This window comes from Hipposideros armiger, unplaced genomic scaffold (assembly GCF_001890085.2).
Source record: "Hipposideros armiger isolate ML-2016 unplaced genomic scaffold, ASM189008v1 scaffold_184, whole genome shotgun sequence".
Lineage (NCBI taxonomy): Eukaryota > Metazoa > Chordata > Mammalia > Chiroptera > Hipposideridae > Hipposideros > Hipposideros armiger.
This window is the reverse complement of record NW_017731534.1, coordinates 1,926,663-1,944,262: the sequence shown is the minus strand read 5'-3', so window position 1 is coordinate 1,944,262 and position 17,600 is coordinate 1,926,663.

Below are 17,600 nucleotides of genomic sequence, written 5' to 3'. Positions count from 1 at the left end.
GGTAAGACTATGTAGCAATTAGCTACATTTTGTAGAATCACATTTAAGATATGGAAGAACATTCCGGCTTTACTGAGTGAAAAATAAAAAAAAGTTACAATAAAGTAAGAGTAGTTGATCAAACTGTCATCTATCTAATTAGATAGTTATTTTGCCAGGGGAAAATGTCTGAATGTCATCTCTGAGAAGAAAGATGCTTCTGCTGATCTGAGAATTTCCTTAGTGTGCTACTGTTATTTTTATTAGAAATAAAACAAAAATATAATACTGTTATTTTCAAGTCATCCAATTTCATATCCCCATTTCCAAAAGCAACATCTCAGAAATACAGTTGGTTCCAAAGCAGGCATCTTCAATAACCTCTTCCCACACAATGTTCCTGCTTTTAGAAGACTGTGCTCTTTTATTAAGTAATAATATTTTAATATGTTGTAATTCTTTATTTCAAAAACAAAAATAACAAGCACTTTTTCTTAATTGCCTAAAAAAGAATCTCTTCCACTGTTAAAAAAACTATTGTATTTTCTCCTTTCCTCTCCTGTCTCTCCCCCACCAGCCAAAATAGTTTTTCTTTATATCATTCATTTGGATCCTTGGCTGTTTCTGAAAGGAAGCGGTGAGCTATGGTTTATAAACCCAGTTAGCACAATGATTTCTTGAGTAGGACCATTAGCCCTGCCCTTTCAGGTGTCACTATCTTTTTTTTAACAAGCTATCGATTTCCCCAGGAAAGTGGAGATAGAGATCAAATGCATCTAAGAAAATAAAGAAAGCGGAAGAAAATATACTGGGAAGAAAAGTGGACCTAGGACAGTATTAAAATGGAAAGGAAGATAAAATTCTCAGAATAATAGATCTGTGAGGAAACCTTGGGAGGTCACAACATCCTAGGATGTCTTTTAGGTAGACACATATCCTCTCGCAGCCACTCCTGCAATCTATCTTGGCTCGTATATTGTTGCTGTAATGCCCGATTCTATCCTTGATCTCAGGATGAAAAACTTTTACCCACCCTAACCCATCTATGGTTAATAATATAATTTGGCGAATCTGGTGGATTTTATTCACCAAGGAGAAAATCCTCCCTTTGTCCCTTTAATGATGAAAAGACAGAATGCGGCAGAATCTGATTATCCTGTCCCAATGTCAACCCTGGAGGAAGTCTCCCTCCACAGGTCTGCAGGCATCTGAGCCTCCAGTGTTAGGGTGATGAATCAGGCTGCTGAATTTTCCCGTGATCCCTTCCTGCACAGCAGAGAACTCTCATTCTTCAGCGCCAGCCCAGAGATTAGTGTACAGATCCTCTCATCTCCAGTCCTGTGGACTATTCACACATCATCTTGGGGCTAATCCTGAAATCTTGCTGCATCTCACTTCTCTATTGAGTGAAACAGGATGTGGAGCCCATGGTGTGAGCTTCCATTCCACACTAGAAACACTGCTCTCTTTTCTGAAGGGAAAAAGAATCTGATCATACTTATGAAATACTACCCTTTCATAAGCATTTCACAACAAGTGTTTTATAATAAAAGCTTTATATAATAAAATAAAATATAATAAATATTTTTATAAATAAATAAATATAAATAAATAAAAATAAATAAATATAAAAAATATAATAAAAGCTTTAACACTCTATAAAACAATACAGTTTTAAATTCAGATGCCCAGATTTTCTGGAATGTAACAATATTTTGTTATATGTTAATGTTATATTTATAAGGTTATGATTTCATTGAGATCAATGTGCTCTGTAAGAATAGATCACAGAGTGATTTATCTGTTTTCTCTCTATTAAAATCTATACTCCACCTCATTCTGAAAAAAGCATTTATGACAACTAACTAGCTAATGTGATTATCTCATTCGGGCAAACATTACACAGTGGAAAATAGCTTTGGAAATTTACTGAGAGATCCTTGTATTCTTTGCATTTTAGCCTTCAAGTATAATTTGAAAGAGTTATTCCTATTTAGTATGTCATAGCATCTGGAAAAATTCATCATGTAGTGTTTAAATCACTATGAACTTCAACATAATACATATGAGCCAGCTTTAAAATTCTACAAAAATATACAAATGCAAAATAATTCAGGGAAATTCATGAATGTACAGCTGTATTTCTACCTTGGTGATTTGTAATATCTTACAAATAACAAGTACGAATTACTTAAATCCCTCAACAGAAATGCAGCCATATAATGGTATGCTTGTCATGCACTATCCTTCATACAGTTCTCAGCATCATCTAATTAAGATGGTTTCCATTCATATCAATAACATACCCTTATAATAATTTACTGCATCACAAAAACTTCTTACCCTAATACACTTATAACTCACAAGCTATTAGAAGAATTGATATGGAAGAATGTCCAAGTATATTTATTCCATCCAACTTTGTCTTTGGAGGCTTTGGAATTCTGATAAGATTTTCTTTAAATATTTCCAACATGTAAGGACATCAACAGGGAATTCTTAGGCCCTTCCTTTTTACACTGGACACATACTCTCTGGCACAGAATAATAGCTGAGTTTTCCTAGTGAGGTTTTATGAGATTTCTCCTATAAGAGGGAGCATTAATATGAAAAATCTCCATTTTATATCTAGACAATTATACAGTTTAAGTGACATTCTAAAGGGAGCCATGTCTCATAGATTATGGGTTTATTTACTATACATAATTCTTTAACCACAGACATCCTGCTATGAGCATATTGCAAATAAGAAGCTTTTATCATAGCAAGTGGCATTCGTTTATTTACACAGAGGTCCAGTTGATGAGATTGGGCCCAATCATCTGCTTCTTTTCTTGTGAGGATGTTTCTCGGCTAAAGAGAATGAACAGAAAGCAGGATAGGCTCTACAACAGGGTATTTAATAAGGTACAAGTCTTTCTTTCTTTCTTTCTTTCTTTCTTTCTTTCTTTCTTTCTTTCTTTCTTTCTTTCTTTCTTTCTTTCTCTCTTTCTCTCTTTCTCTCTTTCTTTCTTTTTTCTGTTTCTACTGTCTTTTTCTCTTTCTGAGAAGAAAACGCTATTCAAAAGTTGCCGCCATATCTGTGCAGAGAAGTTCTGCCTACAAGTCACTTTGGAGATTTCCTTTGTGTTTGTGAGAATTATCTAACTGGTCTCTCTAGTTATGAAACTAAAATGCAAGAAGAAACCAATGTTTTGAGTAAAAGATACATGGGAACATTTTTGTTGTTGTTTTACTTCTCTTTTAGGACACTGAGATAAGTTAGTCAAGGTGCAGTAATTAACTTGAAGAAGAAGGAGAAGGTCCATCTTTTCTTTTGCAGTGAGAATATCTCTGGGGAAAGGAGATAATGTCTAAGGGAAGCTGGTATCCTGAATACACATCATGAGAAAAGTAAAGACATATATTTTTATTCCAATATGTTGCAGAAATGAGACTTTTCTTTGACCAAAGAACACTAGGACTGTGTACATGAAAGTAAAAAACAAACAAACAAAAAAATGCATTTATAGGATTTCACTCTAATGGAGGTAAGAGACAATATTAGCTATAATAACATTAAGAGAGAGGTCTCTTGCTTCTTCTCTGGATATTGAACAACTTCGTTTTTGTGCCTTGATGATTTCTGCAGGAAAAAAGTAACAGCCTCAAATTGTACAAATTTTAAATTAGCAGCAGAGGCAGCAGCTGCTGTCTCTCTATCAGGCATCAGTAAGGGATCGCCCTTTGCACATGTTAGGCTGTGAAGGGCTCTAGATCAGAGTCATAGGGGGGACCCTGAACTCAAGATGCATCTGAGTTCCAGAGCAAGCCAAATGGAGCAACAAAGATTTGCCTTTGAGCATGGTCAGGCTGTGGAAAACCAGTAATGGAGGGTGAGAGGACAAAAGCTGCAACAGCGTCAATGGGCCAGGCAAGGCTTACAGCTGCCTTAGGTGTCAGCAGCAGCATCACGTCTTAGTAGCTTGTAGCTCTAGATAGTGGTGGTGTGTCTTTCAGTCTTGAGTTTGACAACAGCTGGACAATTGTTCAGTCCAGGTTGAGTCTGGCAAATAATAATAGTAATACTAATAGTAATAATTAATAATAATAAAAATAGGAAGGAAGGAAGGAAGGAAGGAAGGAAGGAAGGAAGGAAGGAAGAAAGGAAGGAAGGAAGGAAGGAAAAAGATAATGATAGGAGTAGGAATTCTGGAAAAGATAAGTAGATTTTTCCTGTACTGGCATGACCATCACATACAGCTGTACAAGTTTTACAAATGTGAATTGTCCCCCTCAAAGTATGCAGTGTATGAGCCTAATTCCAGGTTGGTGATGCTGATCATATTGGTGATAAACTAGATTGCAAAAAGACAAAACACTGAGTGTTCCATAACCACAGGAATAGGGATCATTATGTTTTGATTCGGCCACATTTCCCGTTTGCCTATCTGAATCCTTGTCTTAGCGTAAGTTAACTAAGAACGGGAAGTCTTGACTTCCAGCCAGATGATTTATCATGTTGAAATAGAGGAGACACTGGAAGTTATGTAACATAACTGCACTTGTTCAGCTGTTACAAAGGGAAAGTTCCACAGAACTGCTAAGTCTACTCAGGTTTTCTTGTACTTGCTTTGTGCTTGGTGCTTGCTTGCCTGGACAGGAAGGTCATTGTGAATAGACTATGATTTTACAAACTGCACTACATTTATGTCTATATTTGTATTAGCTACCAATCTTTTCACATGCATTTTTAAATATTTTATTTGTTCTAAATAATATTATTAACAAAATGTCCACTGTACTGATTGATGAAGGGAAATCATGCTGATTCTGCTCTATTCTCAACGCTCTTCCTTACAGCTTGTGATTGCTAATTGGACGGGGACAGATGAGCGAGGACCCTGACTTTCACTGCATGAGTCTCTTGCCATTTTTCATGTCTTCCTCTTCCCCTCCTCTCCAGATATGCTAAACTCCTCATCAATATTCCCACTATTAATAAATATTAATCTATACAAATTAATATTAAAATAGAATGTGATAAGACATGCAGACAAGCAGAAACACATTAAAGTCCTTCCCCATTCTCTCTGAGGAAATAATTACCTTAAGGCTAAAATATTTAAATGCTAAGCTTTCTGCCTCTAGATTTCATTTTACTGCCTTTGGTTGACTTTGGTTAACTAGGTAATTGTAAAAAACAAACCGTGCTGTGCCCCATATTTTTGCTATAGCCCCTCTGATCTGTGAAATGCATATAAACTGCAACATTAAAAAGAGAAATGCTAGCACTAGCTATTGAAGTCTGAGCTGCTGCTGCAAAGTATCTAGAAGTAGGGTTTATTATGGATGCCCCACAAACTCCAGAACAGAAGGTCAGCAAGAGCCTCTTATTTCTACTTTTCTGAGTTTGTTTCTAGCAATGTTTATAAACTAAATTCTCAAAAACTCCTTAATGTAAAACACCGAGATGTTAGATAAAATATAACAAATATCCTTCTTAATGCATAACTGAACTCATTAGAAAGGAAGGATAGTCTCCTGAGGCCAGAATTCAAAAGACGGATTGGAATCAGAATGGCAGGCTGATGCTAAGGCCATGAATGCCCTAGGGGAGTCTGTCAATCTCAGGGACCAAGAAGTTTAAGTTTAATGGCTGTGTCCAGAAGAGTAGACATGAGCTTCAGTCCAAGCAAGAGGATGTGTGAGAACAGAGCTTACTTCAAAAGGACACTTTACCCTCATTCAAAGGTAAACTAGAAATTGTCCATGAGAAAGGGAATAGTTGACAAGAAAACTTGTCTATCTTAGCCTGCAATCCGCTTAGAAAAATTAAAGTCTACCCCATAATTCAATATTTGATAACTTCCTTGATGCCGATTTAGCTTAAATATTTCTGGAAATGTTAACATTAAGAAGTAACACAGGTTAGTCTTGGTTGGCAATATTTTGGGGACAACTGGCAGAAACAAAAATTATTTCTGGAAGGCCCATCCTCATTTCAGGCCTTGCTGGGTTTCCATAGATAAATCTTCAGCACATATGAACTCACAATACACCAAACACACACATGAGGAAACAGGTCACCCCAAGTAGGGTCAGCAGAAAAAGAAAGAGCACAATTATATCTCACAGAAATCCAGGTAAAATAACCATCAACTATAGCATAAAAACTATATATATTTAAAATGTTGGATAACTATGTTATCAAAACTTATTGCAAAAGGAATAAAATATTAAAAATGAAAACCATGCTTACATAGGAAAAAGTAAATAGATATTCTAGGGATAAAAATATGAAAAGTGCAAGTAAAATCAACTTCACATATTAGAATTAAAGAGATAAAGACTGAATTACAATATACATAGAAGAAATTCAAAAACTATCTCAAAGAGACAAAAAGATAGAAAATATGAAAGAGACATGAAGGTAGAATAAGACCTAACATATATCTAATTTGAGTTAAAGTCGAATGAAAAGCAGAGGGAGAAAAAAATAGCCGATAATTTTCCATAATTGTTGAAACAAATATGAATCCCCAAATTCAGCTAGAATAGCAAATTCCAAGTGGAATAAATACACATAGACATAATAGATTGAAACGGGAGAGCATCAAAACCAAAGAGATATTAAAAGTCACCAAAGAGGAAAGATGGATTTCATGTAAAATGATACCTCAACACAATAAAAAGAGGGGTTTCTGTAATCTATATAAATGTATTAATAGATCAAAATGTGCTTTTCTGAGGTAAGCTTGAGAATCACCTCAGTTGATCTCTCAGGAGCAGTCCCTTGATATATGAATAATAAAATTCCCCAAGTTAACCATAAACTAGATTTTTGCATTTTTTATATACTCCCTTGGAATCCTCATATAAATGAGTGTCCTATGCCTTAGCACTTTTTATTGGATCTTTCCATATGGTAAAGTGCTAATATGCCCTATTTATGGATGCAAATCCATGCCTAGGTGCCTGGCTATGCATTCTCTCTTGAAGTGTCCTTGATGTAGATGCTAGTGAAGCTAGGACACTTGGAGTCATCTGGGAGCTACGGTGTGGGTTAAAGGGCAGATGCGTTTTTCCTCCTGGGCACTTAGTTATCTGTGTACCAGCGCATCTCCATCACCTTTCTTTCTCCATTTCTCTGTCATAATTCCTTCCACCGCTAAGCCACAGCAGGAGGTACTCCTACAAGAGTGTGTTTTATCATTTATTATTTTGTGAACATTTCTCGAAGGATAACGTGAATGGTAGGTTTAAATTAGATAATTAACACAAAACGCCTAGCACAGAGCCAGAATATAGTAACTGCCTTAAATGGATATCCCCCTTGGTTGAAACGTCCACTGCTCTCAGGATAAGTGTCAAACTCCTTATTCCTGAATCAGGAACCTGGATGTTTTTCTCCCTGCTTTCTCCTCTGGATACAACTAGTGTCAGCCTTCTCCTCCCATTCTATATCTGGTCAAGCTGAATATTTGCTTTTCCAGAAAGAACAAAGTTCTCTCAGCATATACAGTTCCTTTTGCCTAAAAGGTGTTTCTTCCCTTTTTCTCCTACCGTCTTTCTACCCATACTTCTTTTCTTAGTTTAGATGTCACCACTTCCTGAGAGCCTCTCCTAATGCTTATCCACCTCTAGATTAAACATCTTTCCTTTGTATTATCTATTACTCCATGCAAACTCATATAATTAACATTTTTTCAGGTTTGCCATATTGTGTTTGTGTGTCTATATCTCTTACTAGACTTTAAAATTTTACAGGGCAGGAATTATAGTTATGTTATTGCTGTAGCAAAATAACCATAGCACAGATTTTAAAAAATAGTAATGATTTATTAATACCTGCTGACTAAAGAATAGTATGTTTGTGATGACTTTTACTAATGATGAATATAGTTAAAAATCAATACCTAATGATAACAGACTATCTTAATTTAATACTCTGAACCATGTGTGCTTTAAAGACACCCCATGCATTCTCTCTATAAGGTAGTTAGTATTGTTATGCCCATTTTATGGATGATAGCACTGAGGCACAGAGAAGTAAAGTAATTGAATAAGATATGCATACATAGCTAGTGAAGCCAAGATTTGAACCCAGATCTTTCTGTCCACAGAATCCATGTTTTCAGGCTCCCTTTCAGTTTCCTTTCTTCTTCACCACTTTTCTTTAACTGCCTTCTTAGTTCAGAGATTGCATGTTTGAATAATCAAGTGTAGAACAATTCTATCAATCCCCACAAGAAAACCTCTTTTATGTTGATTGCCAGAAGTGATAGCAGATTGTTCAACTCAACATTGATGGTGGTGCAAACTTCTTGTTGCATGGCTTAAGCCGTGTCATTTATGAGACACTGAGGGGAGTTTTGATGTTCCATTTTGTTGCCCATGTTTATTTGTTGTTTGTGTCCTTTCCTTTTTGGAAGGTGTGTAAGGTGAACTCTTACTATAGGTAACAGATACAGTCTCATGAAAACAAACAGTTTTGTGGTTTTTTGTTTGTTTTAATCAAAGACTAACAAAAAACTCAAAGGAGCTGAAATACTAAATGGAAATGGATGTCTTTTTATTTGTCTTTGCTTTTGGAAATAGTTTGGGGCCACATCAAAAGCAAAGATCTATAAAAAAAGGCTTTGTGGGTACACCATCTCTGGAATTCGAGGCTTTGAGCCAGACCCTTGATACACAACAGAGAATCACTGTGGAGTTCCAATCTCCCGATTGCTTTGAGGATGGCACAGACTGTCACCCATGCCCACGGACTCAGGAAAAGTTTTCCTGGAACCTCAGAAAGGATTAGGGAGCTCTTGAAGCCCAGTAATTGCCCTACACACTAGACCACGCCACCTCATTATCCTCTGAAGCTTATTGAAGTTACATATGCAATAGGACCTGGATGCAGGATGAATCAAATAAAATTGTCCTTGGAGAGATATACATATGTATTAACTAAGACTTTAAAAAGGACTTTGATAATAGCAAACCACCAGGTTGAATTGTAGATGAATTCATGTGTAGAAAGAATTCAGTCTTTTTAATCATCATTCACAAGGCAAGATTAAAACTAGAACAAAGGCATGTAATCTCAGCAGTTAATTACTTTGTCTTCACTAAAACATGTTATTTTCTTCACTTGATACGCATTTATGTTTCATGATGATGCAATATTTTAGAAGGTTGTAGAAAAGGTTCTATATGCAAACAATAAAAGTTGTAACTATTATTTAATAAACATGACTATTCATAAAAGGCCAAAGCAATACAAATAAACAAAAACCTTGCATCTAAATTACAAGGGAAAATAATGCCAGCAACAAGTTTAGGTAGAAAGAATAGGAAAAGAAAATGAATTTGAGCTCTTGAGAGCAGTGACTGTATTTTCTTCATATCTATTCTAAGTTCAGCAAGGTACATAGGAGATGTTCAGTAAATACTGTTTGGACTGAATCATTTGTGGAACAAACTGGAAATCGCAGAAGGAAAAGAAGGCAGGCAACCCAAAAGAACACTGTAAGTCATTTATATGGGGGTCCATAAATTATAGAGCATGGACCAAATTATGCCTACCACTTCTTTTTGTAAGTAAACTTTTATAGAAATATTTAGGAACATAGCCATGCACATTTATATATGGTCTATGCCTGTTTTCACAGTACCCTGTGGCCCATAAAGTCTAAATGATTTACTACTTGGTCCTTTAGTATCTGGTCCTTTACAGTAAAATACTTACTAGCTGGTCCCTTATAGGGCCAGTTCTGGCTCTATATGTTAACTTATACTGTGAAATGAAGAGAATAGCCATGATCTTCCATCTATGAACCTTCCCAGCATTATCAATTTCATCCTGGTTTATATTATAGAACTCACGTGTGCTTAGGAAATGGGCATAGTGATGAGATAAAAGTGCCAGCTGTGAATGGAAACACAATGGAAGGCATACAATAATAAAATAAATAAATAAATAAAAGAAAAACAAAAAACAAACAAACAAACAAAACCTCTAGAATCGTACAGTTTTGAGTTTCAATCCTGAGTTCTAGGTCTTGTGAGTGGTGAGATTTGGGGCAAGTTAGTTAACTTCTAAGTATCTATTTTCTCTTTCAAAAAACAAGGATAGAAATGCATATTTTATAGCATTGTCAGGAGGATTAAATGAAATAACATACTTAGAGTACCTGGCTGGTTATGTGTTCACTAAATATGTTCTATTGTTTCATAAGACCAGCCAGTTAATTAAACTTTACTTTCTGGGTTCTCCCCAATGGTACCAAAAGAGTAAGAACTGGCTAGTTTTTTCAAAGTTTCCATCTAAAAATAAAGATGAATTCTTTCCATGTTGGCTCCTAACCTCCTTCAATCCTCAGTAATAATAACAATAATAATAACAATAACAACATAAGACTATCAAACTGGAGTTTTGGTGCTTTGTTACAAAGGTCTTTGCATTTAGAGTTCAAAATAGAGTTCTAGTCTGGTTCTAATGCTAAAATGTCAAATATCAAAAGAACTGGGAAGGAAGAGTTTATCTATAAAAACATAGAATAACAGAAATTAAAATGGTGTTGTATTGCAATAAGAACAGACAAATGGTTTAATGGAAAAGAAGCAAGTCAGAAATGTGTGTGTGTGTGTGTGTGTGTGTGTGTGTGTGTGTATTCAGATCAATAATAAAATATCTGGATATTCAGTAAATGGATTGTTGACAACTGACTAACCATTTGGAGAAAAAACAAAGTTATATCCCCACCTCATTAATATATAAAACTAAATTCCATATGGCTTACAGTTATTATTTTAATAATGAAAGTAAGAAAAAAATTACAAGAAAATACAATATATTTTTATATGAGAATATGGAAGACCTTCCAAAGCAAGCCACATACTCCAGACTAATAAAAGAAAAAGATGACAGGATTTCTGGTCAAGATGGCAGAGTAGGCAAACACTGTGCTTGCCTCCTCTCACAACTACATCAAAATTATAACTACAGAGCCATCATTGAGAATTGCCTGAAGTCTAGTTGAACAGAAGCCCTACAAATACATACAGAAGCCACCTCAAAACTAGTAGGAGGGGCAGAGATGTGAAATAGGCTGTTCCCACACCCATGTGTGACCATTAAAAATTGAAAGGGATGTCTCGGTTGTGGAGGTCCCCCCAGAGGAGCAAGGGGCCCCAGCCCCTCTCCAGCCCAGCATTCCAATGCCGGGAAGAGAAGCCCCATAACTTCTGGCTGTGAAAACCAGCAGAAACTGTGGCTGAGTGAGATGAAGGGTGGCTGCAGTCCCAGCGATCCTCTTAAAGGGCCTGCACACGAACTTACTTGTGGATGAACTCACTCACTCCAAGCTCCAGCGCTGGGGCATCAGCTCATAAGGCACTAAGGACATATGGGGAAGAACTGAGTTGTCTGGTTTCAGGACCAGGGTAGGTGGGACAGTTTTCTCTCAGACAGCAGTGGTGGCAGAATCCATTCTTTGTTGAGCCATCCCCACTCCTGGTGTGCAGATGTGTAGATACAGGCAGCCACCATATCTGAGTCTACATCAACCTGGCAAACACTGGTCACCCTGCTCTGGTGATTTTCTGATAGCCCACCCCATCAAAATTACAAGTGCACACAAGCCACTTTGAGTGGCTTTTTCATAAAAATGGACTGCCTTGGTTCATGCTGCAGACTTTCCTAAAATATCTCAAATGTTCACATCCTCAAACAAGCAGCAGCTGGCATTGGCATGCCCCTTACCTCTTGCTGAGCAGCCCCAAGTCTGGCACTAGTGGCAGGCAGCCTTGGTTTGTGGCTTGGCTTCTTGAGGCACCTCCAAGCCCAGTGCAAGTGATGGCCATATGCAGATTGCTTTGTGGCTCATGTCAGGTGGCCCTGGGCAGAGAAAAGGCTGTGGTTGATCTTGGCCTGTGGTGGGGCACCTCCCAGAAGGCCCCGGGGCTAGTATGCCCAGTGGCCAGCTTCAGACTGAGCCAGAACACCACCCAGCCACCTCTGAGGGTGAGACACTCAAAGGGCAGATGGGCAGGAACCAGAACCTGCTAAAGCAAATCCTGCTCCATATGGTCAGCCCCTACGCAACAGCTCCACCACTATAGTCATGGCCAATTCTTACAACCAATCAGCCTGAGGGTTAATCCCTCCCACTGATGTGCAAACAGCAACCAAGGCTCAACTACCACAGAAAGGCAGACATAACCTACACAAGGGACACACCTGCAGTACCTGGCTCATGTGACCAGGTAGACTGTGCCACTGGCCCCCACAGTACACCTACTACATAAAGCCACCCTATTACAGCTGGGAGACATAGCAACCCTACTTAATACATAGAAATAAACAAAGAAAGACAGCCAAAATGGGGGGAAAAAGAAACATGTTCCAGATGAGAGAACAGAACAAAGTTCCAGAAAAAGAATTAAACAGAATGGAGAAAACCAATCTACCAGATTGAGAGTTTCAAACGCTGGTTATAAGGATGCTCAATGATCTCAGGGAGAGCTTCAACAAAGAGATAGGAAATATAAAAATGGAGATAGAAAAAATATTTTTAAAAAGTTAGAAATGAAGAGTACAATAACTGACATAAAGAATACATTAAAGGGGGGGTCAACAGTAAATTAGATGAAGCAGAGGCTCGAATCAACAGTTTAGAAGATAAGGCAGCAGAAAACACACAATCAGGACAGCAAAAAGAAAAATAAAGACTCTCCCCCCCCAAAAAAAAAAATGAAGATAGTTTAAGGGGCCTCCGGGACAACATTAAGCATACCAACATTCACATTATAAAGGTAGCAGAAGGAGAAGAGGAATTGAAAACCTATTTGAAAAAATGATGAAAAACTTCCCTAACCTGGAAAAAGAAATAGACATATAAGCCAAAGAAGCTCAGAGAGTTCCAAACAAGATGAATGCAAACAGGCCCATACCAAAATGCATCATAATTAAAAGGCCAAAGGTTAAAGACAAAGAGAGAATATTAAAAGTAGCAAGAGAAAAGCAGTTACCTACAAGGGAGCCCCCATAAGACTGTCAGCTGATTTCTCAACAGAAACTTTGCAGGCCAGAAGGGATTGGCATGAAATGTTCAAAGTAATGAAAAGCAAGGACCAACAGCCAAGATTACTCTAACCAGCAAAGCTCACATTTAGAATTCGAGGAGAGATAAAGGGCTTCCCAGACAAGACAAAACTAAAGGAGTTCATTGCTACTAAACCAGTATTACAAGAAATGGTAAAGGGACTTCTTTAAGAAAAGGAAGAAAAAAAAAGATAAAAAATATGAACAAAAAATGGCAATAACTATGTATCTATCAGCAATTATATGTAAATGATTTAAATGTTCCAATCAAAAGGCATAGGGTGGCTGAATGCATAAAAAAAACAAGAACTTTACATATGCTGCCCACAACAGACTTACTTCACATCAAGAAAACACATGCAGACTGAAAGTAAAGGGATGGTAAAAGATATTTCATGAAAAAAATAAACAAACTGGGGTAACAATTTTTATACCAGACAAAATAGACTTTAAAACAAAGGCTATAGACTTACTGGGGTTATCACTATGTGAGGTATATAAATGCCTAATCACTATGTTGTTCTGTACACCTGAAACTAATAAAAAAAATAGTAAACAAGCATTTTTAATGAATATTTATATTTCCTTTGTTGAATCCCTCAAAATGCTAGTGATTTTCTAAATAAAGCACTGTCTCAGAAAGAAAGAAAAAATGGTAATAACAACAGGCAAAGAAGGACCCAGTAATCCCACTTCTGGGTATTTATCTGAAGAAACCCAAAACACTACTTCGAAGGGACACGTGCATCCATATATTCATTGCAGCATTGTTTACAATAGCCAAGATATGGAAGCAACCTGGGTGTCCATCAATGGATGAATGGATGAAGAGGAGGGGGTACATATATACAATGGAATATCACTCAGCCATAAAAAAGAATGAATTTTTGCCATTTGCAACAACATGGATGGACCTAGAGGGTATTGTGCTGAGCAGAGTAAGTTAGAGAGATAAAGACAAATGCTGTATGGTTTCACTTATATGTAGAATCTAAAGAACAAAACAAACAAAACAGAAACAAACTCATAGATACAGAGAACATTTTAATTTTTGCCAGATGGGAGGGGGATTAGGAGGGTGAGTGAAAAAGGGAAGGGATTAAGAAGTAGAAATTGATAGTTACAAAATTGTCATAGGGATGGAAAGTATAGTATAGTATATGGAAAGTAAATTATAGTATGTAATAACTATGCATGGTATCAGATGGGTATTAGATTTCTTGGGGTGTTCACTTTGTAAGTTACATAATTATCTAACACTATGTTATACACTGGGAACTCACATAACATTATATGTCCACTGTAATTAAAAAATTAACAATTATCAAAAAAAAAGAAAAAGATGACAGGCTTGGTATAAACATTAAAGACTTTTTTATTACTACAAAAATTCCTAGTAAAATTATGGATAAGATACATAATGGAAGAAATTTACTGCAAGGTTTAATGTCAAGAATATATTTAAAAACTCTTACATAGCAATAATAAGTAAATAAAACAAGAACAGGTAAGAAAATGAGCAAGTAATTCATAAAAGAAAAACTACAAATGACCAATACAGATAAAAACTTTTTCCCTTATCTGAAGTAAAAAATTAGAAAATTTTTTAAAATCACATTTTTTCCATACATGTTAAAAATTTTAGTTTAAAAATATCCAGTGTTGGTCATGACAGAGAAAAAATGGATATGGTCATAGTAATAATGCTAGTTGACAATGCTTCTAAAGCAATTATTATGTAAAAGGCATTGTGTGTGAGTATATATATATATATATATATATTATATATTATATCTATTGAATATATATACTCATTTTATATAAATAGAAAAATATAAAACAGCTTAAATATATATGTGTACATATATAATATACATATATATAAATATATATTTATAATAGATATATATTTATATATATGTACATATATATATATATATATATATATATATATATATATCCTGGTACATAGTCATCACTTTGGAAGTTTTATATGTATCTTTTTTATTTATTATAATGGAGCAATAAACAGAAAGTGCCCAAAAAATGTATACACATTTTAAGAAAGGTAAACTGTATTAAAATTGTGATACTCAATATATACCAATGCCAAAAGATGAAGTCACATTTGACTTCTGCAATTACAAGAGGTGCTCTAAGTGGTTACAATCAATGTCTAGACACTTATGACTATGGTAAACTACTGCTTGAGCAACGTTGACCAGTGTCCACTTGTATACATTTTTTTGGCACCCCCGGTATATATTCTTAACCCTATAAGATGAGCACTCTTTTTGGCCCCATTCTGCAAACGATACAATCAAGTCACAGAGAGTTTATATAATTTGCCAAGATCATATAGCTTCCAAATAGCCTTTTACATCCCCACCAAAAGTGTGCAGAGTTCCAATTTCTCTATGCCCTTACCAACACTTACGTTTTGTTTTTCTGATAGTAGCCATTCTAAGAGGTATGAAGTGATACCTCACTGTGGCTTTGATTTGCATTTCCCTAAATATTAGTGATCTTTGAGCATCTTTTCAAACACTGTTGGCTGTTTGTATGTCTTCTTTGGAGAAACGTCTCCATGTCCTCTGCTTCTTTTTTGATTGGATTGTTTATATTTTTTGTTATTGAGTTGTAGAAATTCCTTATATATTATGCATACAAATATTTTCTCCCATTCTGTAGTTTGCTTTTTTACTCTGCTGATTGCTTCTTTTGCTTTGCAAAAGCTTTTCAGTTTGATGTAGGCCCATTTTATTTTCGCTTTTGCTTTTGGTTTTATATCCATGAGATCAATGCCAAAACCTATGTCATGAAGATTTTCCCTTTGTTTTATTCTAGAATTTTTATAATTTCAGGCCTTATGTTGAAGTTTTAATTGATTTTGGGTTGATTTTTGTGTATGGTGTAAAACAGGGGTCTAATTTTATTCTTTTCAATGCAGATACGCAGTTTTCCCAGCACCATCAGTTGAAGAGACTATCCTTTTCCCACTGCATACCCTGGCATGCTTATCAAAACGCAACTGACCAAATATGCATGAGTTTATTTCTGGGCTCTCTAATCTGTTTCATTGATCTATTTGGATATCTTCATGTCAGTTTTTGTTTGTTTGTTTGTTTTTTAAAGATTTTTATTGGGGTATTGGGGGGATGGGAACAGTGCTGGGGAATTGGGGGAAGGGGAACAGACAAGTTGCTGTTGTTTTTGTTCTTCAGTCTAGTTGTGGAGGATGTTGCCTCACTGGCCCAAGTTGGCACCATCATTGTGCTCTTCCCGGGGGAGGCAGATCAGTCGCCGGCTTCTGGACAGCCGCTCACTGCAGCTGCTGACCGCTCACGCTGGCTGCTGGCTACACAGTAGCCCATGGCAACCCACTGCCACAAAGGCTGCAGCCTACGCTATCGCCGGTGACTCACGGCAGCCCAGCTCCAGGTCGAGCCGTTGTTCAGTATCTCAGCTGCACAGGGCAGCGTCACTGGCCCTCATATGTGGGATCTGAACCGGCGCCCTCTGGAGTTCCAAGCCAGTTCTTAACCATCATGCCACTCGCCCGGCCCTTCATGTCAGTTTTTGAAGGGGATACCACTGAATTTGTAAATCAGTTTGGGTAGTATATGCATACAATTGAATAGTAATTAGTCTTAAAATAAAGCCATCATACCACTTGCGACAACATAGATGGACCTGGGAGACATTGTGCTAAGTGAAATATGTCACATAAGGAGTTAAGGAAAAGGATGAGTACTGCTTGATTTCTCTTACATATTGTTGCAAATGGTATGATTCCCTTATTTTTAAGACTGATCAATATTCAATTGTATGCATAGAAGCAGACAATAGAAGAGTAGCTGCCAGAGGACAGCGGAGGAGGATATGGAGAGTTGCTGTTCAGTGTGTAGAAAGTTGTGGTTATACAAGCTGTGTAAGTTCCAAATGACGGTAGTTAACAACAAGGTAATATGCATTAGATATCTGTTAAGAGATTAGATCTCATATTGTGTTCTCACCACAAAACAAACAAACAAAAAAACCAAAGGATCAGAGCAAATTTTTGGAGGTAATAGGTCTATTACTTTGATTGTGGTGATGGTAACACTGGTATATGAATATGTCCAAACTCATCAAATTGTATGCCTTAATTATCAGCAGTTTTTGCATGCCAATTATACTTTAATGCAGATGATTAAAAAGTAGTACATGTATATATATACATATATATATATTATATATATATGCATAGAAAAGTGATTGATTATAAAAGTAAACATGAAATTGAGGAGAGTAGGAATATAGGAAAGTGGAAAGGAACTCTCACATTTTTTATCATATGCTTCTTTTGTATTAACTATTACAAATGAAATATATTAGTAAATAAACTACGATCCTTACAGAGTATATTTACAGACAGTCACACTACCTACCATGTCATGAAGATCGTTCTTTAGAAATGAGGCAGCTAATTCAGTGGAGTTATCTTTTGCTTACACAGGTTAGTTGGAAAGTTTAGAGAATATAAGCCCACATATATTCCCAAAGG